Here is an 11,629-nt window from a genome sequence, read left to right as displayed (position 1 = left end):
ACAAAAGTGTTCATAACCTCCATTGGCCCATTTTGTCATGAGCTGATTTATATCACAATATTCCCTTTATCACCAATAATATTCCCAGTCTCTACTTCTGCCTCAGTGCTGTTTCTGAATAAACTAAAATCTGCTCCTTTCCAGTTGCAGTTCTCTTCTGGCCACACTTGCAGTGGCTAATATTTTAATTGTGTACTTATTCTTGTCTCTCCCTGGTCCTATGTGTACTTATTCTTGTCTCTCCCTGGTCAGTTGCAAAGTGTGAGGGCAGTTTGATTCTAAAATGAGGTGGTTACAGCTTTGTGTCACCGGTTTCAGCGTAACCCATCGATAGCCATGAGTGGGGGCCATGTCCATCATCTCCTCAGTGCAGTGCTCCGATGTATTCATTTGGTGACAGAGGACATCTCTCTTCAATTCACCCCCACTGACTGACTGCTGAGTGGGATACATTAATTCAGTCTCCACAGAATAAGATACAGGAAATCTGCCAGAAATTCTACAGGGCAGAGTGACTGTGAAAATGAGAAACTGTGGGAGAATAGAATGAATAAAGAGGAATTACTCAAAACTAATTGAACTGAAGTTTGATACGTTGCTCTGGTACGTCCCAGAGTATACATGGAGGTGGCAATAGAGCTAGTGAAAGAGTTACACGGTCAGACAGCTCTTCAGTCCAACCAGTCCACGTCAAACATAATCCCAAACTATCCTAGTCCCACCTGCCTGGGCTTGGCCATTACCTCTCCAATTGCTTCTTGCTCATGCACTTATCGAAATGTCGTTTAAAACTTGTAACTACAAGAAAGAATTATTTGCTACCATACAAAAGTCTTAAGATTGTGGAATTTCTTGTTCCTGCAGATTGGAAAATAACTGTTGTAACCCAGATAAAATCCGGAGTGGGAGCAGGAAAAAAAACTAAAATTTGGACAACTTGTTGCCAGTTATGAGGAAAATATTAGAATCTTTCATGAGGACTGTGAAAACTTGACACTTGGGGACTCATATTATGACTTGGCAAAGTCAACGTAGGTTGGGAAAGGGAAATCATCTTTGATAAACCTGTCGAGTTTGTGTTAATTAAAGCATCCACAAATTTTGGACCTGCTTCCAAATTATCCCCAGAAACGTCTTCCATTGCTGCTTCACAGTCTTCCCTGCTAAGATTCTATTCCTGTTAACTTTGACCAGTTCCCCCATCATGTCTTTGCAGTTTCATTCCTCAATTATAATCGTGTCACATCCAAATGTGAGCAATACTGTTAAACTGAAAGAGGGAGGCTTGAGAGATAAGACATGGAGAAAGATTGGAGTATTCATTAACTCAGTATATGTCATGTGTGTATGAGAGAGAGAGAAAGTGAGAGAGAATATGGATGATGAGATGTAAAAATAGAGAAAACTAGAATATCGACAGAAGTAGATGTACTTTCCTATTTGTTTTGGCAATTCCTGTGTGTTGTGGTCCTTCATCTCGTGCATGTACGACTGAGTAATATGTATATATTGGTTGAAGCATCCACACATGAAAACCAGTGGGAGTGGTGTATTTGAATTTACAGAATACTTTTGATACAGTTGCACACAGGTGAATGAATAAAGCTGGAGTCCAGGGGTAAGGGGGGATCTACATCATGGACTGAGAATTGTTTAGTTGAGACCATACAGAGAGTTAATCCCTTTTCCAGACTGAACACTTTTACGTGTTTGGACCACAGTAATTTGAAAGGCATGCAGACAATTTGGGTGTGACCAGCAAGAGTATACATCTCATTTTGTATTGATTAAATAGTGCGAGGTTGGGAAGTGTTGTTGTCCAAAATGACCTGCATGTCTGTGATCAAAGGTTCCTAAATATAATACATACAGGGGTATCAGTAATGAGGGAAGTAAATGGTATGTTGTCCTACATTGTAAATGATTCAAGTACAAAAATAAAGCCATCTTTCTGCACTTGTAGAGCCTTGATCAAAGAGTATTTAGGGTCACAGTGTGCAATATGGTCTCTTTTGTAAGGAAAGATCACCTTCCCACAGGCACGGTGCAGATGAGTATCACCAGTCTCATCCCTGAGATGATGGCACCATGAGGAAACTGACTGTTTAATCTGTAGAGCTGTGAAAGAATAACAGATAATTCCATGAAAACTTAGGGTCGGCGATGAACAATTATGCCCAAACAACACATTGATATGGTGAGAAATTCCATACTTTACCGATGTACATACATGTTGGTTTTACATGAAGAATTACACAGAGCTCCATGTCAATTGAGAGAGAAATGCAGACTCTGAATGAACTCTCTCCACATTGATGTGTGACCCTACACTGAATGTCATGTAGTTCACAATCCTGACATTAGCCATAATACCTTACTTCTGAAACAGAAAGCCATTCCAACCAGATTCTGAGGTCCGTAGCGAACACAAGTCTGTCTTGTCAGAGGATGCGAGCTTGAGATTTTGCACAATTACCTTACTGCTGGAAAACTGCATTAAATTACCACATGTGTACTATGAGCAATGGAAAAATGAGGAACAGTGTGAGGCAGACGATCTGTGCAGCCCACGCTCCATTTGCTTGTCATGTTGGAGCATCAGTTACCTCACTCTGTTTCCATGTAAGTGACTGTAGGGGCTGAATGGTCTCCACCTGTTCATATGTCAGTGACTCAAGGGGCTGTACAGCACGGCCAAGTGCCAAATTGGGCTTCCCCGGGATCCTGTGTAACAGCTCAATGTGCGAACTACTGTGACAATGCTGTAACTGTATGATAATCAAATGTGAGGCTGGATGAACACAGCAGGCCAAGCAGCATCTCAGGAGCACAAAAGCTGACGTTTCGGGCCTAGACCCTTCATCAGAGAGGGGGATGGAGTGAGGGTTCTTGAATAAATAGGGAGAGAGGGGGAGGCGGACCGAAGATTTTCTCTCCATCTTCGGTCCGCCTCCCCCTCTCTCCCTATTTATTCCAGAACCCTCACCCCATCCCCCTCTCTGATGAAGGGTCTAGGCCCGAAACGTCAGCTTTTGTGCTCCTGAGATGCTGCTTGGCCTGCTGTGTTCATCCAGCCTCACATTTTATTATCTTGGATTCTCCAGCATCTGCAGTTCCCATTATCTCTGTAACTGTATGAGGTTATTTTGTCCTGGATTCTTTTAAGAGAGGCATTGAACAAGAGGCACAAAGCTGTCTAGTTAATACAACTTCAGTAAACAACTTGAGAGGCTTTGGCTTTTTTCACAACATCTGTTAACTATTTCACGACTGTAGCTCTGAATAAATGTAAACAGAAAGGCGCCACAGACTTCTGGGGAACAGGATTCCAAATCGCAATGCCCTTTCAGAATTTCTTCTCATCCATCTTATAGAATCAGAAACTCATGTAATGTAGCAATGCAATCTGATCTGTTCCCATTTCCCAGTATTTGGCCGATATCCATCTAAACCCTTCCTGTTCATTTACCAATCCAGGTTCCCTTTAACTGTGTAAATGCACCCGTCTCCACCACTTCTGGCTGCACTTTTTGTACACACGCCACTGCCTGCATGAAAATGTTGCCCCACGTTCCTTTCTATATCCTTCCCCTCTCGCCTTCAGCATAGGCACTTTACTTTTTGACTCCTGGGAAACAGATCTTGGCTTTTCAGACTGATCATGTTCCTCATGATTTTATAAACCTCTGTAATGTCACGCCTGAGCCTCCAACACTCCAGGGGAAAAAGCTGCAAACTATTCAGCATCTCCCTCTCGCTCAAACCCTCCAATCCAGGAGCATGCTTGCCAATCTTTTCTGCTCCTCTCAAGGTTAACAACTTCCTTCCTTTAGCAGAGCCAACCGAAATGTGTGCAGTATTATTAAAGTGGCCTCATCAATGTCCTGTACAGGAGCAACATGCCATCCCAGCCCCTATACCCAATGCTCTGACTGATTAGGGAAAGTGTGACAAATGTGTCCTTCCCTACCCTGTCTCACATGCTACTCCACGTTCAAGGAACTTTGTGAGTGCACTAAAGGTCTCTTTATTCAGCAACCGTCCCCAGGGTCTCAGCATTAACTGTATAAGTCCTGCCCTGTTTACTCTACCAAACGCAAAACCTCTCATTTATCTAAATTAAACTCCATCAGCCACATCTTGGCCCATTGGCCCATCTGATCAATGTCCCTTTGCACTCTGAGATAATCTTCACCACTGTCCACAGCACCACTTTTTAATGTCATCTGTAAACTTACTAACCATGTCTCTGATATTCACATCCAAACCCTTTATATTAATGATGGAAAGCAGTGAACTCAGCACTGATACTTGTGGCACACCACTGGTCACTGGTCTCCAGTCTGTAAAACAATTCTCTGCCTTCAAGCCAGTTTTGAATTCAATTTCCTATCTCCCCCGGATCCCATGTGCCCTCCCATTAATAAACTGTCTACCGTTCGGAACCTTACCAAACACCATCCTAAAGTCCATATAGACAACACTGCCTTCATCAACCTTCTTTATCACCTCTTCAAAATAATCAAGTTAGTGAGACATGTTTTACACTGCACAAAGCTGTGTTGCCTATCTCTAATCAATGCTTGCCTTTCCAACTGCATGTAAATCCTATCCCTCAGAATCCCCTCCAACAACTTACCCAGCTCTCATGTCAGCCTCACTGGTCTATGGTTCCCTGGCTTGGCTGGTCATTGTTTCCTTTTCCAGTCCCACTCCTCCACTGGTCACAGCAAATTTTAAATCTAACCAGGCTGGTGATGTGGTCGATGATATATGTATAAGACTGGGCCCGGATCAGTGTTAGGAACATGTCAGGCAGTATTCTTTAATATGCTAAAAAGCATGTTTATGACCAAAATAAAGTTACTCACGCTATGATGGAAAGAAGAATGTCAAACAGTTTGTGTCTGCAAATATGTACATTGATACTTTCCCTTTCTAAAATTAATCACACACACACACACACACACACACACACACACACACACACACACACACACACACACACAGACACACACACACACAGACACACACACACAGACACACAGACACACACACACACACAGACACACACACACAGACACACACACACGTACGTATGTTTGAAGACAAACTGAAATATTAATTTGAAATAACTTTGTCCACATAAGAGATGAACTCATGATTAAAGGAACAATATGAGGCTTCCCCGAATGTTATGCTGCTTCCAAATGTGTTCTGTTCGCACAAGTTGTTGGTGATGGGATTCCTTCCTGGAACAGTTAGATTTGGCTGAATTCCCTTTGCTACAGGCAGTGGGAGACTCTAGTGAATCGTCGTCATGAATCCTCCACGAGCGGTTTGACCGAACTATATGTTTCCACCACATTTGCTGCTCCATGTCGGTGCATCATTGCTGCTGTCGTACACAGAGCCATTTCCTTCGCAACAAGTGGGTCTACTTGATGTAAAGATATGTTTATATGTGCCTGTGTAATTTAAAAATAAAATGTTTAATGTCTTCACAATATCTTTGTTAAAACGAATGTGTCTTATTCCTGAATAGACACAAAAATTACTAGAAAAGCTCAGCAGGCTGGGAGCATTGATGAAGATAAATCAGAGTTATTGTTTCAGGCCCAGTGAACATTCCTCAGAACTTTTTGTTTTAAAATTACTTCCTCAGTTTTATTCTCCCATACACGAGGAAATATCCATCAGGTATTCACCAGGTATGCCATCTTGAAAATCTTATATAATCAAAAAGAACATTTCTCATTCTCAGGCCTGAGCTGTTAATCCTCCACAACACAATGCCTTCATCCCAGGGCAGCGTACAGAGAACCATCTTTGAAAATTTTCAAACATTGTCATGTTTGCCCTACACAGATGCAGGGAAACATGCCTAAGATCATACCCGGCACACTTTGCAAGAAACGACATCATTCAATTCACTTTCCAAATCACTTGCAACATCTTCAGAACAATATTATATGATTTATGTATCAGGGCGCACAAATCCCTCAGTGGCACTGACCTCTGCGTTCCTTCGCCAGTCATATAATTTACTGCTGTTTTATCCTTTCGCCGAAATACAAACTTCCCATAACCCACACTGTACTGGTTTAATTGCAATGCCGAAAGTTTGCTCATTCTCATCCCCTGCCTACAGCCCGTTGTAGATGCTCTGCCTCCACTTGACATCTTATTGGACGACTCTGCTGGTGTACTAGCAAATTGAGCTCCAATCCTATCAGCCCTTGATCCAAAGCGGTAATCTAGTTTGTAAGCTGTTGTTGACCTCACACTGATCCCTGAGGAATTCCAGTAGTTGCAGCTTCCCAAACTGAAAATAAATAATTATCTCTACTCTGCATTTCCTGTTAGCTAACCAGGGCTCGCTGTGTAGCAGCTGGGAAAGGTTGCAGGGCCTCTCCTGTGGTGTGCAGCTGGTTGCCCAGGTGTTTCTGTGCTCAGCAACACACCATTTGGGCTATTTGTTGTCAGATCATCAGGTAGAGGTTGTACTGTCAATGACTCTGATCCTTGAGCATTGAATAAACAAGCACAGAATATAGACTGACATTTGAGTAGAATGCTGCACAGTCAGAAATGCTGCCTTTCAGATGCAGCAATAAATCTAGTCTGCCCTCTCAATCAGGTGCCCAATTTTCCCCGGACATGTGTTGAGGAGGAGGGGAGATTTCCTATCATCTGGTTAACATTTGTCCCTTTAACAACACCACGAACATAGATAATCTTAATGATTAATTTCATTTTTGGCTGTGGTGCTGTGTGGAAAATTGTCACAAGTGGTACCCAATAAAATTTTCAACAATGTCTTTGACGAGTGATCTTCCAGATGTTTGCAAAATCATAAGGGGCACAGAAATGGAAAGAACCAGGGTCTTTTCCCCGGGATGGGGGAGTCCAAAACGAGGGGGCACAGCTTTAAGGGGAAAGGGGGAAGATTTAAAGGGACTTAAGGGGCAACATTTTCATGCAGAGGGTGGTGTGTTTATGGAATGAGCTGCCAGAGGAAGTGGTGGAGTCTGGTACAATTACAACATTAAAATGGCTTCATGATGAGTATACGTTTGGGAAAGGTTGAGAGAGGTATGGACCAAATGCTGGCAAATGGGCCTAGATTTATTTAGGATATTTGGGCAGCGAGGACAAGTTGGATCAAAGGGTCTGTTTGTACGCTGTGTATCTTTATGTCTCTCTGACTCCATGTCTAAATACGTCATTTTAATCCTGTGTAACTCCTGAGAGAGGAAAAATGATCTCCTATCTCATTGCCAGAACCATCTCATTGTTTGAATGGGGACTTCCTTTCCCTCTGTAACAGCCTTGAGGGTTGGAGTGAGAGAGCAACACACAAGAACCGAGCTGCAGTTGGCAAATTGGACCCTGAAGCCTGCTGCTTAATTTAGAAAGATCATGGCTGATCTGTTTGTGGCTGAAAACCCCTTTCCTGTTTATTCCCAATAATAAACTCTCTTGTCCATTAAAGGTCAGTTGATCTCTGCCTTGAATATCTTCACTAACACAGTCTTCATTGTTCCCTGGGGATGAGAACACCACAGACAGCACAATATTAAAGAGAAAGATACATTCTTATCTCAATGTTAATTAGGAGACTCCTTAAAGTGTGTTAACCTCACAGCAGGTTACCTCCTCTTTCAAGAGCACAACAAATAGGAGCAGATGTCGGCCATTCATCCCTTCAAACCTATTCCGTATTCCGATTGACTCTGTTCTGTAAAGTATTTACCAATCTCAGCCATCACTGCTCTCTTAGGAAAATATTCCTGATACCTTCTGACCAGACAGTATAAGAAATTGGAGCAGAATTAGCCATGTGTGTGCGTGTGTGTCTGTGTGTGTGTGTGTGTGTGAGAGAGAGAGAGATGGAGCAGAGAGAATACAGTGATACTTATCCTGGCAGAGTGGGGAAGGTTATTGTTGCTTGCCCTGTGTTGCTGGACATTTCTTCAGACTGCAGATACTGCACTGAGCTGGGTGGTGAGCTCAGACCATGTTTGGTGTGGCTTCCTCTGCTAAAAGAGTGCTCCTCCTTTGTACGAGGCCATCCATCAGGACCTCCGTGTCCCTTTCGACAAATCTTGGTGCAATTGCCCCTTATCTGTCAGGCTCGGGGTAAACCGTACAGGGTGGGCCGAACTGAGAAAGTTCAAATGTGTGCCCATTGGCCTTTTAAAGTTGGCACCTGCGCCAGGGGTCATGGGATACCTGGGCCATCCAGGCGATGGGAACTATTACCAGCCATGATGGTTGGGACAATCAGACTGGCCTTGAATGAGAGGAATGACATGCTGGGGTAGGTAGATAATGAGGGGAGTTTGATAAGATAACATCAGAAAACTAGCTCAACGTCCTGCAGACTATCCCTCTGGCACAATCAATTAACATATCACTGAGACAAATTATTGTTAGATTCAGCCCAATGAGCCAAAGACTGTGCTCACAACACTCTCAGTCACAAATGCAGAACAAAATGCTCATTCAAAACTCTCCATCATCTGAACTCACAGCAATATCCGATTCACACATCATTCCTGAAAAACTGACCCATGTTGCAAGATGCTGTCAAGATGTCTACATGTCAGCATTCTATAACTTGTGAACACATTCTTCCATGGCACTGTCTCTCACCTTCCCCTCTCTGTCTATATAGCAAACCCCTCCCATTTTTCAGATTTAAACTGATGCCCCACCATCTCTCTCTGGTAGTGATTCTCACACACATGGCACCCCTTGTCTTGGCACATTGGAGATATGGAGCTGTAAATGGATGGGAGCCGCACATCCTGTCACTTCCAGCATGGGCTGCAAGTTTCCCCAGGCTGGGCAGTGATTTAACACAGCGTTACCGAGCACTGCACTGGGGTGGGCTGTACAGATCTGCACGCTGGGAGGGTAACTGCTCTGGGTTTACAGATCAGTTCAGTGGTGTTCACTTCACAGGCCCCCCGTGCTGGAGAGATACCTGGTCCAGGTTTATAGATCAATGCACTGGTGTGGTCTGCACAGCTGCCCGTGCTGGACTGATATCTGTTTGACTGGTGAGGCCTGCACAGTGCCCCACTCTGGACAGATTGCCGGGTTGTACTGAGCAGGACACTAGCCTGGTCTGCACAGTGCTCAATGCTGAACAGATATTCCATCTGGGTTTGTGGTGTCTGGGCTGGTTCTGTGAGGTGGATTGAGAATGTGAGATAACTGACCACTTCAGCTGATCTGGCAATGCCTTTAATTTGTGTTTGCTAGTTGCGTTGAGTTTGGGGAGAGATTCCCACCTCGAGGCTGAGTGGGTCCCACCAAAACTGATGGACAGAAGGGCCTTTGTGATGTGGATTTTTATGACTCCATCACATTCTGTAACCGACATTCCCTGGAACATTCTGTACCCAACATTCCCCGGAACATTCTATAACTGACATTATTTGTGAACGGTTGGATGTTAGTTAATTGAACAAAAGATTTGATCCCGAGGGAAAAGATCCCGTTCCAGTGAGATGGAGACTCTGTTTCAAAATCCCCTCAGGGAGTGAAAGGGGTGAATACATTTTCCCTGCGTTCATGTTTCTACACAACCGAAAATTGGCCACAATTTAGATGAAGAGACACAAAATTCCAAAATTCCTTTTTGAATCCTTCAGGAAGGCAACGTCTTCAACCTTTATATCAGGAACTGTAAAGAAGTAACCTGTGCCTGCTCTCAAGTGATCGAGTCCGTGGGAATGTTCTAGAAACCATCTGTTCCCTGGATGTTTATCTGTTTGTTTGGGGAGGGAGTGTTTCTTGTGTTTTACGTTACGTTTCTTGTAAAACAATATGAGGCATTACTGTTTATTATTTCAACTTCATCTTTTTTTTCAATAAATCAGTGATACGTTTGAAAATGTCACTGCGTCCTCAATCAAACTGGTAACTTTGCTTCCAGACTGATGTGTAATTTATTTATTTTCTTTCCTCACAGTTGACGTAGTGACGATCTACGTCCTGCTTTATAAAGATTGTGGATTGTCTCCATGTGTCAGACGTTACCTGGGGGCCATGGCAGTGGCGGATCTACTGGTCATTATCCTCGACCTGATATTGAGACACATTCCCATTGTTTATCCGGAACAGTTTTATTTCCTGTGGCACATCCCCGTGTGTAATATCCACGCCGTCCTGCTTTATGCAGCCACTGACTGTTCTGTCTGGTTCACTGTCACTTTCACCTTTGATCGATTTGTGGTCATTTGTTGCCAGAAGCTGAAAAGTAAATATTGCAGTGAGAAAACAGCGGCTGTGGTTCTGGGAACAGTGACTGTGCTGAGCTGTTTAAAGAACATTTTCTGGTATTTTATGCTCACAGCTCGCTATTGGCTGGTGAACACCCCCTGGTTTTGTTCTGTAACACCCGATGTTCGATTCTCTCGTGTCTGGGTCACAATCGAGTTCCTCCACCACATTCTAACCCCGGCTCTCCCATTTCTCCTGATTCTGCTGCTCAATGTTTTCACCGTCAGACACATTTTAGTGACCAGCAGAGCCCGCAGGAGACTCCGGGCTCACACAAATGGGGACGGTCAGTGTGACACAGAAATGAGAAATCGAAAAAAATCCATCATTTTACTGTTTGTGATCTCAGCCAATTTCATCCTGTTATGGTCAATGTTTATGGTGTTTTCTATATGGTATCGGATGTATGGGTTTGGGTATCAGTCTGTGTTCCTAGGTTACTTTGTGCAGGAATTGGGCTTCATGCTGCAGCTCCTCAGTTGCTGCACAAACACCGCGATTTATGCCGTGACCCAGACTAAGTTCAGGCAGCAGCTGAAGAATGTGCTGAAATATCCCTTTCCCCAAATTAAGCAGTCAATCAAATTCACTCATTAATCAATCCATCCAGGATTTTCTCATTTCAGTTCAATGTTTCAGCAATGAAGCAGCCCGTCACTATGGTAACAGACTGAGGGTAGTGCTGGTTTATCCAACCTTATCCCACAGGGGATTACAGGGAAACATGCCAATGTTTCTCTCAACTCACAGGCCAAAGAGAAAAGGCACCATTCCACTGACCGTAACTATTACTGCAAATTATAATTGATAAATATGTACATTAAAGAGAGCCAAGCAGCAGAGAGAACTGTATCATTGTTGCTGTTCCTCCAGTTTCCGGTTGCCATCGATGTGGCACTGGAGGAGGCCCAGGATGGACATGTCGTCCAAGGAGTGGGAGGGGGAGTTGAAGTTGTTCGCGACTGGGAGGTGCAGTCATTTGTTGCGAACTGACTGGAAGTGCTCCACAATGCGGTCTCCGAGCATCCGCTTGGTTTCCCCGATGTAGAGGAGCCCACATCGGGAACAGCAGATACAATAGACCGGATTAGGGGATGTGCGGGTGAACATCTGTTTGATGTGAAAGGCTTTTTGGGGCCTGCGACGGGGGTGAGGCGGGAGGTGCAGGGGCAGGTGTAGCACCTTCAGCGGTTGCAGGGAAATGTGCCGGGGCTGGTGGGGCTAGTGGGGAGTGTGGAGCAGACAAGGGAGCTGTGGAGACAGCGGACCCTCAAAGAGCAGTTGGGATGGAGAGGGAAATATACCCTTCGTATCCTCCACACTCCCCACTAGC

This window comes from Stegostoma tigrinum, unplaced genomic scaffold (assembly GCF_030684315.1).
Source record: "Stegostoma tigrinum isolate sSteTig4 unplaced genomic scaffold, sSteTig4.hap1 scaffold_90, whole genome shotgun sequence".
Classification (NCBI taxonomy): Eukaryota; Metazoa; Chordata; class Chondrichthyes; order Orectolobiformes; family Stegostomatidae; genus Stegostoma; species Stegostoma tigrinum.
This window is presented reverse-complemented; position numbering follows the sequence as displayed.